General features: G+C 48.6%; 1 protein-coding gene across 1 annotated transcript in view; it reads left to right on the forward strand.

Moving 5' to 3' along the window:
- The first annotated feature begins 6,095 nt into the window (after nt 1-6,095).
- The window catches only part of LZTS1 (leucine zipper tumor suppressor 1), a 51,720-nt gene continuing 40,313 nt past the window's right edge, over nt 6,096-17,502 (forward strand). The window contains exon 1 of the mRNA XM_079955057.1: nt 6,096-6,166. The gene's annotated coding sequence lies outside the window, so the exon portion shown is untranslated. The remainder of the gene's footprint in view (nt 6,167-17,502) is intronic.

Here is a 17,502-nt window from a genome sequence, read left to right on the forward strand (position 1 = left end):
TGTGCAGGACATGAGCACAACAGCACTTTCCCCTCCTGCAGTTTCCAGCAAATGGGATTCAGAAGCATAAATGGTCTAGGGCAGCCTTTCTCAACCTGTGGGTCCCCAGGTGTTGTTGAACTACAACTCCCATCACCACTAGCTAGCAAAGCCAGAGCTCAGGGATGATGGGAGTTGTAGTCCAACAATACCTGGTGACCCATAGGTTGAGAACCACTGGTCTAGGGGAAGCACATATCATGGTGAACTTGAAGACATGTGTACAACCAGGTCTTTTTTCCCCAGTGGGAACTCACTGGAATTCAGTTCTAGCACCTCTCAGGTGGGCACTATTGCCATGATAAGAGAACAAGGGAGGTGTTCATGGTGAGTTCTGGCACCTCTTTTTCTAGAAAAACAGCACTGTTTACAATCCTTCCTTTTCCCTGTTGCTGTCTTCAGTGTTTTCAAGAGCTGAAAGCACAACCACAGAGAATTTCTTTCTTTCTTTCTTTCTTTCTTTCTTTCTTTCTTTCTTTCTTTCCAACACTGATGTCTGGGTCTGATTGAAAGCAGAAACCGCAGAAATGTGGCTGATTTTGGTTCTGTTCTCCAGGAATAAATAAAGGTGTGGCTGCTCCAGCTGCACACCTGACCAGAAGGCAAACAGCATGACACCAGAGGGTCACCAGTGGAGAACCACAGGCCCCTTCAGTCAGCACATTCCAAGGAGATGAATCAACATCCAGTGTAAGCTAATGACTGCTCTTCCCCCTGGGGCAAAGAATGCAGCAAAGGAAAGGAAAGAGGTGCTGTTTGCTGATAATCTATGAATCCGCAGCTGAACAGAACAATTCTATCCCATACACCCTATATCAGGGGTGAGGAGCTGGAGCCCCAGGAGCAGAATGTGGCCCTCAAAGCCTATCTATTTGGCCCTTGAGATTCTCCCCAAGATGTACCTTCTTCAAAGTTGCCACCATGGGATTGAATCCCACCCAACAATAGTGGCAGTCTTGATGATGGCTTGGATGCACTGACTGTGTAATGAAAGCTGCAATCCTAAGGACTAATGAATGTGAGATCCCCACAGACCTCTGCATGCCTTATTTCTGAGCAGACATGCTTAAAACCATGCTGCATTGTAGGAATCCTATACAGATGCATTTGGAAGTTGTACTGAAATAAATGAAACTTTGCTTCCAAGTAAACGTGCTTAGCATAGGGATGCGAACCAAACATGCAATGCAGTAAAGGAAATGTACTTATAAAGAAAGTTACTCCGTGTTTGTCTGGCTTTTCAAAGCCCAGCTTGAATTTAAAAGGTCATTGCAATTCTTCTGGAAAACGCTTGGCCTTTCTTGGGCACCACAGTTTCAGGGCAGCCCTGGAGAATGGTGTGCCCTTGGTGTGCAGTCTTAGGGCACAGACAGTGCAGTAACAAGGAAAGTTTTAGGTGGTCTTAAAGGATGGAGTACAACAAACCAAACTGCACATTCCCTTGTGCATCTATTTCCCCCCATCACAATATGTGATGGGCAAATTGGTCCATTTTGGTCTACTTCTCATTTTTCCACCCTTAAGTTCCTTTCTCCACATTTCCTGTTTGCATTTTTTTAAAAAAGTCCTTGTGAAAATTCAGCAGTGTTGTAGTGCAAATCTACCTCCACATGAAATTTTGCCTAATACATAGATTTTTACAAAACAATTTTCCCAAATACAATGCATTTTTAAATGCTGCTTTCACGAATATATGATTTTTTTCTGCACAAATCACCGTATTTTCCGCTCTATAAGACGTATCGGACCATAAAACGCACCTAGCTTTTGGAGGAGGAAAACAAGAAAAAAAAATATTCTGAATCCCAGAAGCCAGAACAGCTATTCTGGCTTCTGGGATAGCTGCACAGCCTGCATTCGGGAAAAAGTAGGTCTTATAGAGCAAAAAATACGGTACCCAAGTACAGGCATATTTGTACAAATTACCCGGCTGGAGAATTGCATGTGCAAATTTCTATGGCTGGCCCTCTTTAGGTTCACATGTTGCTTCAAAAAGTGTGTACTAAGTCAGTTCACTTATGAATGCAAACCAAAACAAATCATAATAGGAGTCACAGGGAAGGGCAGGATAACAATCAGGTCTATGGGGATGTGGATATTAGTGTTTCAACCCTTTCATCCCATGCTGTAGAGTGGGCAATGCTAGGATGGCCAGACAAATAGCTTGACCTGGCAAAAGGCAGCTTCCCGGGAGCTTTACAGATGCAGTCTCAAATACTGGCTTGCCCCAGGTTTGCTCTCAGTGCAATGTCTGTCAAAATTCCAGGGGTTACTACAGGTTGCACCGGTTTTGCCATCTTCCAGCATTTCCTTTGCCTTTCGGAGCTTGTGCAGACAACTCCTCGGATTAGTATGCAACATGGTCTAGTGGGGAATATTGTTCTGGATCCGCCCTGTCTCCTCCCCTTGTTTTGTGTCTGGCAGAGGGTGCGGCGTAGGAGGGCTTGATGAGTATGTCCTCAAAAGCATCCCGTTCCCCAGTGTGGAAGGCAGAGGCTGTGAGGTTGTGTTTACAGTGCGCTTGTGCTAAAGGCAGACCAAAATGTTTGTGCATGTTGGGAATACTCTTGGCCATTATCCAGAATGTCTTATGAAAAGACAGGCTGCGGTTTCAGCATGACAAGAGCCATGGGTATTATGTAAGCAGAGATGAGAGAGTGTTGATGAGAGGCAGAAAGCAAAGAGGGCAGGAGGAATAGACTCAGAGGGTCTGGCAGAGAGAGATAGAAAGATGATCCCACCCACATTTGGCTCTGGCTCCACCCACATTTGACTTCAGCTCCTCCAGCCAGCTAGCAGGTCTGGCTCCATCCACTGTTGGGCCTAGGCCTGAATATTTCTGTTTCCATGGGTCAATGGCCCTCCATTGAGGAAAGATTCCCTGCTCTAACTTGCGCCCTGATCCTCTGAACGTTTGCTGAAACTGAAAGCCAGCCCTTCTGTGTGTTCTGGAAGGGTGGGGGGGGAGATGAAGAAAGAAGGAAATGCATTTTGCACATGCTCATAGACTTCCTTAATTATTCTTTCGTATGTTCCATGGCTGAGCCCCTCCAGAAACCAATTTCCAGGAATCAAATTCAGGCTCTCCATGGCTCAAATTCAGGAGGTTAGAAGACCCTTCCAGGTCCAGACCAAGGAATGCCCCATCTAGTGGTGCTGTGGGTTAAACCACAGAGCCTAGGGCTTGCCAATCAGAAGGTCGGCAGTTCAAATCCCCGCGACAGGGTGAGCTCCCGTTGCTTGGTCCCTGCTCCTGCCCACCTAGCAGTTCAAAAGCACATCAAAGTGCAAGTAGATAAATAGGTACCCTTCCGGCGGGAAGGTAAATGGCGTTTCCATGTGGTGCTCTGGTTTGCTAGAAGCGGCTTAGTCCTGCTGGCCACATGACCCGGAAGCTGTACGCCGGCTCCCTCAGCCAATAAAGCGAGATGAGGACCGCAACCCCAGAGTTGGCCACGACTGGACCTAATGGTCAGGGGTCTCTTTACCTTTACCTTTACTCCCACCAAAGCTAGGCAGAAGCTCTCCTCCTCTACCACTCAGCGATGCAACCAGGGCAGGACTTCAGGACAGAAGCCAATCTAGCAGAATGAGCAAGAGGGTTCACAAATGCAGGAATGCTGACCTGTCACATTTTGAAGTAGTACACACCAGGTTGCATCTAAGTAAGTTCTAAACAAAGTAGACTCCTTGAAATTAATGAATCTAAATTAGGCATGTCCATTAGGGCAGGCATAGGCAAACTCGGCCCTCCAGATGTTTTGAGACTACAATTCCCAACATGGTCCTGTTAGCTAGGGATGATGGGAGTTGTAGTCCTAAAACGTCTGACGGGCAGAGTTTGCCTATGCCTGCATTAGGGTTTACTCTGAGGACAAACATGGATACCACACTTTTCATCCCAAATCTAAGATTACCCCAAACTGCACTTGCATTCAGAGAAAACAGGAAACTTCTCTCAACATGAAAGCTGTATTTCGTGTTCACAGACAGGCGCCATGAAACTGCCTCACAGAGTCAGGGCATGGGTTCATCCAGGTCCCTATTGTCTACACTGGCTGGCAGAGGCTCGCCAAGATTTCAGGTAAAGCGTTTCTCCCAGTCCTGTCCAGAGACACAGCCGATCGAACCTGGAACCTTTTGGCACGTAAAGGAGACTCTATATCGCTGAGCCCGGCCCCTTCCCCCAAACATAGGAAGCTGTCTTATCGACAGTCAGATCACTCGCTCGCTCCACCGAGCTCAGCGCTGCCGACACGGCCAGGCAGCGGCTCTGGCTGCCCACTCGACGCCTCCTCTCCTCCTCATTTGCAGAACCCGAAACAAAACCAGCTCGGCGTCTGCCTTCCCCAAATTAAGGGGGAATCTAAAAGAACCATAATCACTCTGATCCTTGAAAGAAAGAAAAATCCACAAGATGACAAGAAACACACCTGCTATAACCTTGAATCGGGGACCCGCTGTACCTCTATAAGGCTTTGTATCACAACCCACGCTAACCCAACCCCGCAACCCACCTCCCTTTCCCCCACTGACGGCAATGGGGCGGGGGAGAGATGCGTTGGAGGGAAGGGGAGAGTTTGCAAGGTGGGAGAATGTTGTATTTTAATCTTGTTTTTTAAATTGCATTTTAATCAACTTGTTTTTATTATTGGTCGTGAGCCGCCCTGAGCCCGGTCTTGGCTGGGGAGGGCAGGGTATAAATAAAATTTATTATTATTGTTGTTGTTGTTGTTTGACAAACCTAGACAGCATCTTAAAAAGCAGAGACATCACCTTGCCAACAAAGGTCCGTATAGTAAAAACTATGGTTTTCCCAGTAGTGATGTATGGAAGTGAGCGCTGGACCATAAAGAAGGCTGATGGCCAAAGAATTGATGCTTTTGAATTATGGTGCTGGAGGAGACTCTTGAGAGTCCCATGGACTGCTAGAAGATTAAACCTCTCCATTCTGAAGGAAATCAGCCCTGAGTGCTCACTGGAAGGACAGATCCTGAAGCTGAGGCTCCAATACTTTGGCCACCTCATGAGAAGAGAAGACTCCCTGGAAAAGACCCTGATGTTGGGAAAGATGGAGGGCACAAGGAGAAGGGGACGACAGAGGATGAGATGGTTGGATAGTGTTCGCGAAGCTACCAGCATGAGTTTGACCAAACTGCGGGAGGCAGTGGAAGACAGGAGTGCCTGGTGTGCTCTGGTCCATGGGGTCACGAAGAGTCGGACACAACTAAACGACTAAAAAACAACAGGGAGATGATGAATGTGCTTAGGTCTCTGGCTAGCAGTTGTGGGAACACAATGCTTGGTTAGATCACCTACTAGCTTCATCCAGTGGCCTCTTCTTACATTCTATTGTTTCTGGGGGTGGGGTTTTAATAAATGAGGAACAGTCATTTATTGCCAAATCCTTAGGGTAACCAGAGACCACAAGGAGAAGGGGACAAGGTGGTTGGACAGTGTTCTCGAAGCTACCAGCATGAGTCTGACCAAACTGCGGGAGGCAGTGGAAGACAGGAGTGCCTGGCGTGCTCAGGTCCAGGGGGTCACGAAGAGTCGGACATGACTAAATGACCAAACAACAACAACATCCAGCAGGCGACGTGGTGCGTGCCAAGCTGGCTCAGCCTGGCTCCTTCCCCGCGCTCCTTCCCCGCAGCCCCTTCCCCGCCCTCCGTCTCTATCCCACATGGGTCCCTATCCCTCCCTCCCTCCCTGCCAGCGAGGGCAGCCGGCACGTGCCGCCCCTTGGGGACTCCTCTGCTTGCAGGCCCTTCCTCCTCCCCCGCCCGCGCGTCCTTCCCCTGCTCTCCGTCACGCGCAGGGCAGCTGCCGGAGGCGCCCGAGGCGCGCCCGTCTCCCCTTCGCCGCGTGCCCAAAGTCGAGGGAGCAGCCAATTAGCGCCGCGTATGCAAAAGCCGCGCCGCCCTCCCCGCTCTCCCCCGCCCGCGCGCGCGCAGCGCCTCTCCCGCCTCGCCAATTCCGTGCAAGTGGCGGCGCGGCGGAGAGGAGCAGCCCTGGCCGGGCCCGCGGCGAGAGGAGGAGGAGGAGGAGGCGGCGGCGGCGGCGCGATCGCCCGTGCTTGGCGCTCCGGAGGTGGCAGCAGGCTGCAGCGAAGAGGCAGCTTCAGGTGAGGGCGGCGCGCAGAGAGGCAGGATCCGAGCCCGGGGCGGGAGGAGGCTGGGACGCGGGGAGTGGGGTGGGATTAGCCCGGGCTGGGAAGCGCGTCTCGGTCGCGCATTAGGGACAAAACGGCGGGAGCTGCCTCGTAGGGAGTGCAGAGCATTTTAGCTCGCCAGGGTCCGCACTAGCTGGCCACGGCTCTGTTGCGGACTCTTTATCTGGAGACGCGCCGGGGATCGAACCCGGGACGTTTGTGCGCGCAAAAAGCAGGTGCGCTGCTACGCTTGCTCCAATTCGGGTGCTTTTGATTGCTGCTCCGACCGCCGTCTCCTGCGGGGAAGGGGCATGTTGTGTAAACAGAAGCAGACAGACAAAACCAGACAGCATCCATCATGTGCCCCGTGCGCGCGCACCGCACATCACAGGGGTTTGGGTAGGTAGCAACGGCTTCCCAAGGTGGGTCCAATGAACAACTTAGCACATGGACAGCTCTTGCAGGAACGAACCCACCCACCCACACCAGACATGGGCTGCCTGTGCCGGCACATTGGTATGCGCAAAAAAACAAGTCTGTGCCCGGTGTGCTGTTCTCACAGTTGGGAGAGCATTGTGTTTCCTGTGCCAGGAATGCAGACTGCTCAGGGCACAGGGGAGAAGTGCATGTCTTCAGAAATAACGCCTGGCGCACAAGTCGCGCCGAGCATCTGATAACGAGACTCAGGGCTGTTCTAATACGGTGGTGCTGGGCATAGCCAGCATTTGTTGATGGCACTTGCACACAGTGTATCTTCAATAGGCGGCATGATTTGGGGAGCATAGCTCAGTGCTGAGGGGGAGGGACCATACCTCAGTGACAGAGCACCTGCTTGGCATGCAGAAGGTCTCAGCTTTCGTTTGGGGTATTTCTAGGTAAAAGGGTTGTATAGCCAGGTGGTAGAGAATACCCGGGAGAACTCCTGGCAGAGTAGATAAAAGGGATAATAGAGAATCTAGATAATAGGGGTAAGTGATGATAGGTAACATTAAGAGGTTAAATTCAGTAGATTAAAAGGGAGAATAAATAATAAACGGACAAATTGTTTGAGCTGGTAGGGCAGCTTTCTTTCTTTATGGCATCAGTTCTAGAACAAGCTGTGTTTGGACCTCTAGACCAGTTGCAGAAGATAAGCTGTTGTGAGCCAGTTGCATGAATAGCTTACAGCAGTGGTTTTCAACCAGTGTGCCGTGGCACCCTGGGGTGCCTTGAATGATGGTCAGGGGTGTCGTGTGGAACACTGGCCCCTGTCCCTCTTTTCTTCCCACCCTCCCCTGATGTCCTTGCGTGTCTCTGCCTCCCAAAGGCTTGCAGCTCTGGTTACAAGCTCCCCAGGCTGGCCAGGGGGGCGCTTCCCAGGCCCCTGTGGGGCAGTGTGAGGAGGCACCTCTCTTGGGACGGGGGGGGGGCAGCTCAGAGACCAGGGGTGGCAGCTGTGGCTGCCCAGAGGACTCCCAAGGAGAGAGGAGAGGAGGCTGAGGGAACACTCCACAAGGGAAGGTGTTCATAAAAGGGCGAGAGGCTGCCAGCTCTGCAGGCAAGGGGTAATATAACTGGACTCCTGAGCCCCACAGAGGTGCCTCAAAAAGAATGTAGTTGGTCAAGGGAGCCGTGGACCCCAAAAGGTTGAAAATCTCTGGCTTACAGTACAGTAAATGTGTTAGTCTTTTTGTCCCGCAAGACTCTGGCTCCTATTCCCTTCCCTATAATTCCCAGAGGGATTCATCAAGCCCTCTTCCCAGGGAGCTCTGGGAATTCCAGTTCTGTGAGGGGGCTCTCAGCACCCTTAAAAAACTTCAGTCCCCATAATTCTTTAGAGTGGTATGATACTACTTTAAATGTATAGCAGACATGGAACCTCTGCTGTTCTTGCTGCAACAGACAAACACGTCTGCTCCTCTGGAATTTGTCACCAATGCTGAAAACGGCTGACCTGGAAGAAAGAGTGGATTTGTTCATGTTGGGAATATGATGAAGACCGTGGTTCTTGTTGATTTCCTCTCTTCCCCACCCACAGTGTGCCTGTCCACCCACTCACCCCCAGGCATACATAATGAAACTTGTTTGTGGCAGCATGCCAAGAGGTATAGCTCTAGATTGATTGATTGGTTGGTTTGGTGACATATTTTATGTGTTAGTGGAAGTGGACCCCCTTAGATGGAATGCCATGCCTGTGATAAAAATCCCTTTGTGGTGAAATGTACCATGCCTAGGTTGTGATCGTCTTGATGTGGTCGGTGCAGATTTGAACTGACTTTAAGACCCGCTGTTCCCTTTTGTTTTCAAGCGGGCTCACTTGCAGTTAAGCATTCTTAGAACTGCCATCTGAGAAACTGGTGTGTTTTTGTCCAGAAAATACTCCGGCCATTCACAATGTAATGCCCAGGTCTTAGGAGACAACTGTCTGTGGTGTCCAGCAAAACGCTGCAGCATGCATTGTTCATGAAAGGGTGCTCACCGTTAGCAAAGTCTCACCAAGGCATTTGAATGTATTTCACCCAGAGTGAACAGATAATGGGCCATTCCAGATGTTCTCTTTTAATTGCAACAACAGTCTGCGGGAAGCAGAGCTAACCTTCCCCCCCTGCTGCCATCGGACCCCTTGTCATTTATTACAGACAGACAGGAGATCATACTGCTGCTGCTGCTGAATGTTTCACATCCTTCTTCATGTGCAGAGTCTGAGGCTACTTAAGTTCATGACATGTGTATTTATCTGATTTGTTTTGTAAACTTGGAGTGGAGAGGGAGAGAGAGAGAGAGAGAGAGATGGTTTTTTAAAAAAATATTTATGCCCCATAGAATTCCAGTGCTTGAATACTCATCAGCACCATCATATTCTGCAACAAAGCAATTTTTGTTTTTTTGTTTTTTTAAGAATATTTATTAAGGTTTTACAGATTCATACATACAAAAATACATAATAAAACAGAAAAAAAGAAAAGATACAAAATACAAAGAACAAAGAACAAGAAAAATAAACAAAAAAAGTTAAAACAAATCCACTTTTTTTTATAACTATAAACTCATTAGCTTGTTTCTTTGACCTCCTCACACCTCCCGTTTTTGTATTCCCATTAATATAATCAAATCAGCAAATCCTTACCCTCTTTCAATTATCTTAACTCTATATCTTAACGTGTTAAAACTCTATATTTTCACCCATTATCAATTCACTTTTGCATACTCTTTTTAACTTCGTTGCTAATACCACTTATTTTCAATCCAACATCATTTTAACATTCATTAATTTTACAGTGTTTCTGCAGGTAGTCTTTAAATTTCTTCCAATCTTCTTCCACCAACTCTTCTCCCAAGTCTCGGAAACAAAGCAATTTTTGTTGTCTATCCACTAATTTTCGCATCAGGGAACCAGTGCGGCCGTCCTAAGCCCATTTACTAGGGAATAAGCCTCATTAAACTGAATGAGATGTAGGATCATATCCAACCAACTTCTATCTGGAGTAATTCATTGGAATTAATGACTTTAATTTGGTCATGTTTCTTAATATCAGTGGGTCTACTCTGAGTAGGACTAGAATTTGATACAAGCCTGTACAAGGCATGTATGGATTTGCATTGTGAGAAGAAATGCTATACACATTGTAAAAGCTCTTTAATGTTAAATTTCGAAGTACAGTGCTATGGAGAAAATCTGGTGGTAGTTGTTTTACACCATCTGGATAAGTCCTAAACAGAGAGAAAGTAGGGAGTTGTCTTACACCAAGTCTACCTTGGTATTGTCCACACTGGCTGGCAGCAGCTTTCCAAGGCTTCCGTCTGCAAAGACTCCCATCCCATCACTGTGAGGGACTGAGCCTGGGACCTTCAGCATGGAAAGCATATGCTGTCCTACTCCTTTCCTTTTGCCTGTTCTTTGACCACCAAAAACTTTCCCATAGAGGAAATCCAAACTCCCGGCACTGGTGGGGTAAGATCATCATCTGGGAGGTACACTTCCCTTACAATTGTGAAGTAGTGGCTGGTACCCATTGTGATTGGCGGGGTTGGAGGCAGGGAACCCAAACAGTAGGTGGAAGCCAGAGCCAATGACAACAAATTCTAGTTTTGTCCCCATCTTCCTCTGTGCTGATTTCTACAAGGGAACCACTGAAACCTAGCAGGGCTGTAATGGACCAGCCCCCACCAGATGTAGCCCTACTGAGATGACACCCTATTCCTTCTACCTGGTGGCAAGATGGTTGCAGAGCCATTGTTTCTGCTTCATGACACAACTTTTGCCTTTCGGACCTGAATCCTTCCATTCCAGGCCTAGGCAAACTCGGCCCTCCAGATGTTTTGAGACTACATTTCCCATCATCCCTGACCACTGGTCCTGTTAGCTAGGGATGATGGGAGTTGTAGTCCCAAAACATCTGGAGGGCTGATGTCAGGGAACTGACATCAGAGCGAGAAGCGGAGGCAGGGCTCCAGAGCGATGCCGGGGAGGGAACCAGCAAGGGGGAAGGAATTCAGCGTGACACCAATAGAGAGGAGAGGGAGATAGAGGAATCGGTGTCAGGGCTCCAAGACCCTTCAACCGAAACTAGCGGAGAGAGCGCTGGCACGCCCCTGCCTTCCCCTTACTTGCGCAGACGCGTTCCGCGCAGGGAACATAGGAGGAGACTTGGGGTCAAACAGCTTTTATGCTGGAAGAGATTCAAGAAACGCCCACTGACGGATTCTGCAAGTGACTAACAGGTCACGGAGGGCGAGCTCTAACCCTAAACATGATGGAGCAAGCAATCTAACTAATCTGAAGGCTATTTACGCACAAGTAACCCCCTCGCAACCATTACAGCTGAGTTTGCCTATGCCTGATCCATTCCAATTGAGTTTAGACCCTGTAGTGATAGGCTTGGGGATATGGCAGAGTCCTAAATCCCTCCCACCTCCTACCCAAAGCTGGGAAAGTGCTAAGTAGGTTTTGGGAAGGAGACAGGAGGACCCGAAGACCCTGTCAGAGCCTTGTGCCCCCTTCCCAAAGTCCAGCGCCTTGCTTATCAGGCTTTGCTCGGCTCAACGGCCAGTGCATGCGCTGGACACACAGCTCTAAATCCACCCTGGCCCCTGTTGGTCATAGAAAGTTCTCTTTTCCCAGATCACACTATTCAGTCATCTAGCCTGTATTTTCTGCCCTAACTGGCAGCAGCTTCCCAGGGTTTCAGCCAAAGAGCCTTTTCCCATCACCAGCTGCTATCTAATCCTTTTAACTGGGATCGGACCTGGAACTGTTTTCATGCAAAACATGCTCTCTTCCGCTGAGCTCCAGTTCTTGTTCACAAACATCAGGCCAGCTCCCATCATTCCTTGTTTTGCCTTGATCCATATTTTTGAGGAATGGGGGAAATAAAAGGGAAACTGAAAAGGGTTTTTAAGACTCAACTGCAAGCAGCCTTTGTGACTTAAGGCCTCTCCCTGGAGGTGGAGGGGGTGTGATCAGAGCCAAAGCGAGGACCTTGTGATCATTGTGTTTTTCAAATGCATTAAGAGGAGGGTGCAACATGATAGGTAGGAGTTAGCGCAGATGTGGTTTCCGTGGAGCGCACCACCTGGAACAAAAGTCCTAATGAGGCTGTGCTATCTAGAATTCCTGATAGAGTAGTGCCAGATGCGAGCTGAATACCTCACTTCATAATTATTGCTGGAGTGTGGTTTGCCAAGGTTTGCTTCAGGCACAGCAATTGAACCGGCCAGGCATTGTTTGCAAATGGTTTTGATTTTTGGCCGGCATTGGCTAGCAGCTCATGGGATGTCTCTGTGACCTCCTGTGCAAATGTCTCTGGAGCTCTGAGGACACAGTAATACCTTGTTTTGGAAATAGCTGTCTTTTGAAGAACAGCAGTTTTCCCCCCGGCTGCAGCTGGCTGCATAGAAACAGGCAGCAGTCTTCTTTGCATGCTTTTCCTGACATGCAGGGGCTGCGCTGGTTAGCTTTACCCCAGCGCAAACAGCATGAATATCTGTAATTGGAGGTCCTTTCTGCACACAGCTGCATGCGCAATGCTTGCGCGTTGACTTGGAATCCTGATTGCGCAGGGTTCCAGGTTGCCTGGAGGAAGCCTTTGCTCATGTAACTATCCACACAGAGACTTGCTCCCTGCAGGCATTTGTGCATGGATGACAAGGGACGGAGCTGTTTGGTGTAGGATGGCTAATTTCAAACACTGCTGAAATGAATGTATGGTAAAATGATAGATGGTGTGAAATCGGAGATCTGGTGAATTATGGGACAAGGAAAAGAAGTGGGGCATAAGCATGGTTTAAAACATGGGTGGGGAACCTCAGGCCCAGGGAGCAAATGTGGCCCTCCAGGTCTCTCTGTTTGGCCCTTGAAACTCTCTCCAGTGGTCTTCCTAGGCCACATTTCTGCTTTGCACTCTCCTTGGCTGCTAATACTGCTTCTTGCTTGCCTGGGTGGAGGTGGACAGAGAGGTGATGTAAGTATTTGCAGAAATGAGCCCATCATGCAAAAGTAACGTTCTCATTCATTTTTGCCTCTGGACCCACCCACCACGTGCATCCTGTGGCCCCTGGAGGGTTCTCAGGAGGGAATGTGGCCCTCAGGCTGCAAAGGGTTTAACACAAATGGCACAGCGCACCAGATGCAAAATGATTTCCCTTTCTGTCTGGCATGTGTGCAAAGCGACTCTGGTTTTAGATGGAAGCACAGCTTCTAGTCTCAAAGTGGAAGCAGCTGGATAGCACTTGGTTGAGTGTGTGTAACCAGAACAGCACACACTGTCCCCCCGAGTCTTGCGCATCCCAGCCGTGCTGTACTGTACCCTCCATCCTGGCAGCTCGCTGGCTGCCGAAACCACCCGGTTCTCTGTTTGAGGCAGCCCCAGTTCTTGACAACACACCCTCTGCTTGGCACTGCAAGCTGCTAAAATTGGGTTTAGCTTGCTGTGCCACCACGTTAGTCACTGGCAGGCAGGGCTGAAACATGGTGGGAGGTTGATGAACAGTAGTCTTCTGCTTGGAAACTAGCAGCTTTAAAGTTACCGGATTCGGAAGGGAAGAGGGAAGAGAATGCTGTAAGCTGAACATGAGCCCCGGCGCAAGATGAAGCAAAGAAATTGTTTGACCTTGGTTGAATGTCCAAGCCCTAGTTTGCTTCTTCCACACTAATCCTTTTTCTCTGACATCCTTTTATGTGCTTCCATTCTGTTGTTGTTTTTCCTGTGTCATTCTTTTGTTTATTTTGAGATCTGATTAGTAGAGTTTGCTTTTGTTGCTTGCAGAAATACAATTTCTGCTTTCCTTGCACAGATAGGCACTTAGCTCTACCTCTCCATGCCATCAGAGGCTCACTTGACTGGGATATGGTCTTCTTGGTGGTGGAAGTGGAACATGATCCAGGTTAGTGGAACATGAACCCCAGGAGCAAGGACTGGGAAGAAATGAGATTCACTTTGCATTTAAAGGTGAACCTACCAAATTAATGAGTTCCAACACATGCAAAAGTGGAAATGCAGCCTTCCCTTGAAATTGACACTTCACCAAATTTTGCAATGCAATTCTCCTGCCAAATAATGTGAACTAAAATGCATATACTGAAGGTAAAGTATGCCTCAAAATGCACATATTACAGAAAATAGCATTAAAAAATGCATTAAGCAAGGAAACATTGCATTACAAAAATGTGTATATTAGGCAAAATGGCATAAAATATGTGTGTTTTAGGAGAGATTTGCATTAAACTGCTGATCAATTTTCATGAGACTACTTAAAAAATGCAGACTGATGTGGAAATGTGTAGAACCGAACTTAAGATTGCAAAAATGATAAACTGAGAGAAACTGAAATTGGTAGAGGACAACCTCTCCTTATTGGCATTTCAACAGTCTGTGAAAACCATTTTCTATGTTTGAGGGTTTAATCTTCTTCCCCTCTCCCCAGGGTATGGGTGTGTGTGTGTGTGATTGTTTTAACATATCTTTCTATATCTTGGAAGTCCACCTGGGGAGCCAAAAGGTAAAAAAAAAAAAAAATTAAACAACAAATACATTTTAAGGGCTTATGTGCCTTTAATGAAAACCAGGACCTGGCTTTCCAAATGTTGTTGGACTACAACTCCCATCATACCTGACAATTGGCCAGCTTGGCTGGAACTGATTGGAATTGGAGTTCCGCAGTATCTAGAGGGTCCCTTGGCCCATAATGTAGGCGGGACTTCCCTTTCTGGCAGTTGCTTTTCTAGGAGTGCAGATTTTGGTTGAACATTAAAAGTGCCTTGATGGTAAGAGCAGTTCAACAGCAAAGCCAATTACCCAGAGAGATGGTGAGCTCTTCCTTCCTGGAGATCCTCAGAAAAACACTGGGCAGCCATCTGTTGGGGATGCTAGAGCACTGAATTGCTTTCACTGAGCAGGAGACTGAATGAGGTGCACTAAAGGCACCCTCCCTCTAGCTCTGTGCTTCTGTGAGACTCAGGTCTGTTTCTGGGCTCCCTCCCTCCTCTCATCCTGTGCTGTTCTCTCTTTCCAAAATGGTAGCAAGCTGTAGTTTGCAGGAAATGATGGTTTGAGGTTGCCCAGAAAACCACGGTTGCCAGCCATGGTTGAATCCTGGTTGCAAAACCTGCCTGTGTCATGATGACCCCTGAATCTGGCAGCAGAGGCAGCGGCTGAGAAGCAGGATCAGGTTCAGGACTCTGAGGCAGCTCCTGAAGATCAGGGGACCATTGAGACTGAGGCTGGGGGACAGGATCCACCAGAGGAATCTGGTAGACCACCAAGGCCTTCTCCTGAGCCTCCCATCAGTGGCACAAAGGATGCACCAGGAGGGAGGCTATGGAACAGAGGAGGATTTGGAACAGAGGAGAACAGAAGAGCTGTTCGACAGTGGAATTTGCTGCCAAGGAGTGTGGTGGAGTCTCCTTCTTTGAAGGTCTTTAAGCAGAGGCTTGACAACCATATGTCAGGAGTGCTCTGATGGTGTTTCCTGCTTGGCAGGGGGTTGGACACGATGGCCCTTGTGGTCTCTTCCAACTCTATGATTCTATGATTCTTCAGGCCGGGGGTTAACCCTTTCAGGCCCTGAAGTTCTCCATGGGACAGGTGGAGCTTGGAGGACATAGTTTGATGCCAGAGCCTTAGCTCCCAACCCTTGTTGGAGCAAGTTGGTCACTCAAAGTTGTCTGCAGTCCTGCATCTTCTGAGCAGCCCTACCTCACCTCCCCTCCAGCCTACTAGCTCCCTTCTCCCTGGAATCTAGCATAGGACCAGGACATAGCATCCTCTCCATAGCCAATGGGAGGCAATCAGTGAGTGCATCTTTAAAGGCAGCCCCACGCAAAGCACATTGCAGGAGTCAATCCAAAATAAAGGATACATTTGTCATCTCTGCCAAGCTAAGCAGTTGGCTCCTTACCTCTCTCACCCTGACCTAGCCACTGTGATCCACGCAACGGTCACATCCAGACTTGATTATTGTAACTCACTCAACGTGGGGCTGCCCTTGAGACTGACCCAGAAACTCCAGCGGGTGCAGAATGCCGCGGCAAGACTCCTTACAGGGTCCTCGGCGCGGGATCACATTCACCCGGTGCTATGCCAGCTGCACTGGCTCCTGGTGGAGTACAGGATCAGGTTTAAGGTGCTGGTTTTAACCTTTAAAGCCCTATACAGCCTAGGACCCTCATACCTATGGGACCGCCTCTCCTGGTATGGAGGACCTTACGGTCTTCAAACAAAAACATCTTGGAGATCCCGGGCCACAGGGAGGTTAGGCTGGCCTCAACCAGAGCCAGGGCTTTTTCGTCTGTGGCCCTGATCTGGTGGAACACTCTGTCACAAGAGACTAGGGCCCTGCGGGACTTGACATCTTTCCACAGGGCCTGCAAGACAGAGCTGTTCCACCAGGCCTTTGGCCAAGGCACAGTCTGACCCCCTCCTTTGGTAATCCTCATAGAACTCTAGCCCAACGGTTGCCATTAATTTGATTCTGAATTGATTTTAGAATGAATTGATTTTAGAATGCTGAGTTACTTTTATTGTTGATAGCCGCTCTGAGCCCAGCTTCGGTTGGGGAGGGCGGGATAGAAATAAATTATTATTATTATTATTATTATTATTATTATTATTATCACCATCATCATCATCATCATCATCATCTTGACATAGGAGTGCTCAGAGCGAACCATTGGTTAATGGATGTATTATTTAACATGGGTAGCCTTCTCAGGCATTGTTCCATTCCATAGCAACAAGTTTCAAGGACCAGTTACGTGCCAGGCGAAACGTTTCTCCCCACCACCCACCTCCCATTACTTCATTTCTAAATTTGCTACAGAAGGAATGTGTTCTTATGTGGGCTGGATGCTGCATTTAGGCAGGGAGACGCTGTGCCAGTGACGTGAAAGAGCAGCCTGTTCCGTGGAGCAAAGATGGCAGTCTTTCTAGGGGAATGTTATGCTAGCCTGTGTGGAAGGTCAGAAGATAAAAAATAAGGCCGTAAGGCAAGGGGTATGGGACTTTGGGCCCAAGACCTGAATATGGCCAGCGAGCTTTTCTGTCTAGCCCTTGGGAGTCTCCCCAGCCCACAATTCCTCTCCAGGTCCCTTCCATGGAAAGAAGAGAGTCTAGAAAAAAAACCTCTAGCATTTGCTTGGCTGGTTGGTCACATGCATCTTTCCACCACATTGGTTTCTGGCCTTGCTCACTTTTTGACTCTGGCGAAACCCACCACTGCGATGCAGCCCCCAGAAAATTGCCCATGAGGGAATGTGGCCCGAACAAATTACCCCACCCTTGTCATAAGATGAGCCCTTCTGGACCAAACCAAAGTTCCCTCTCATTCTGCAGCTGCCTGCTTCCCTCAGTGCTTTGTCAGAAGCCTCCAGGAAGCCCCAAAGGCTCCTCTCCCAGAAAGTGGTATTCAGAGATGGATAGCCTCTGAACATGAAGGTTTACGATATCCTAGCCAAAAGCCATTGGCAGGCAAATTTACGGAGAATAGGGCTAGTCCCCTGTAAAGCTATCAGTGCCAGTGACCACCATCATATCTTGCAGCAGTGAGGCATATCAGTCTGCTAAGAGATACAGTGGTGCCCCGCAAGACGAACGCCTCGCAAGACGGAAAACCCGCTAGACGAATGGGTTTTCCGTTTTGGAGGCGCTTCGCAAAATGAATTTCCCTATGGGCTTGCTTCGCAAGACGAAAATGTCTTGCGAGTTCCTGCGGGGTTTTTTCCCTTCCCCCCCCTTTTCCTAAGCCGCTAAGCCGCTTATCAGCTGATCCGCTGGTAAGCCGCTTAACAGCGGATCGCTAAAAGCCGCTAAACTGCTAATAGCGCTAATCCGCTA

This window comes from Podarcis cretensis, assembly GCF_951804945.1.
Source record: "Podarcis cretensis genome assembly, chromosome: 15".
NCBI classification, from domain to species: Eukaryota; Metazoa; Chordata; class Lepidosauria; order Squamata; family Lacertidae; genus Podarcis; species Podarcis cretensis.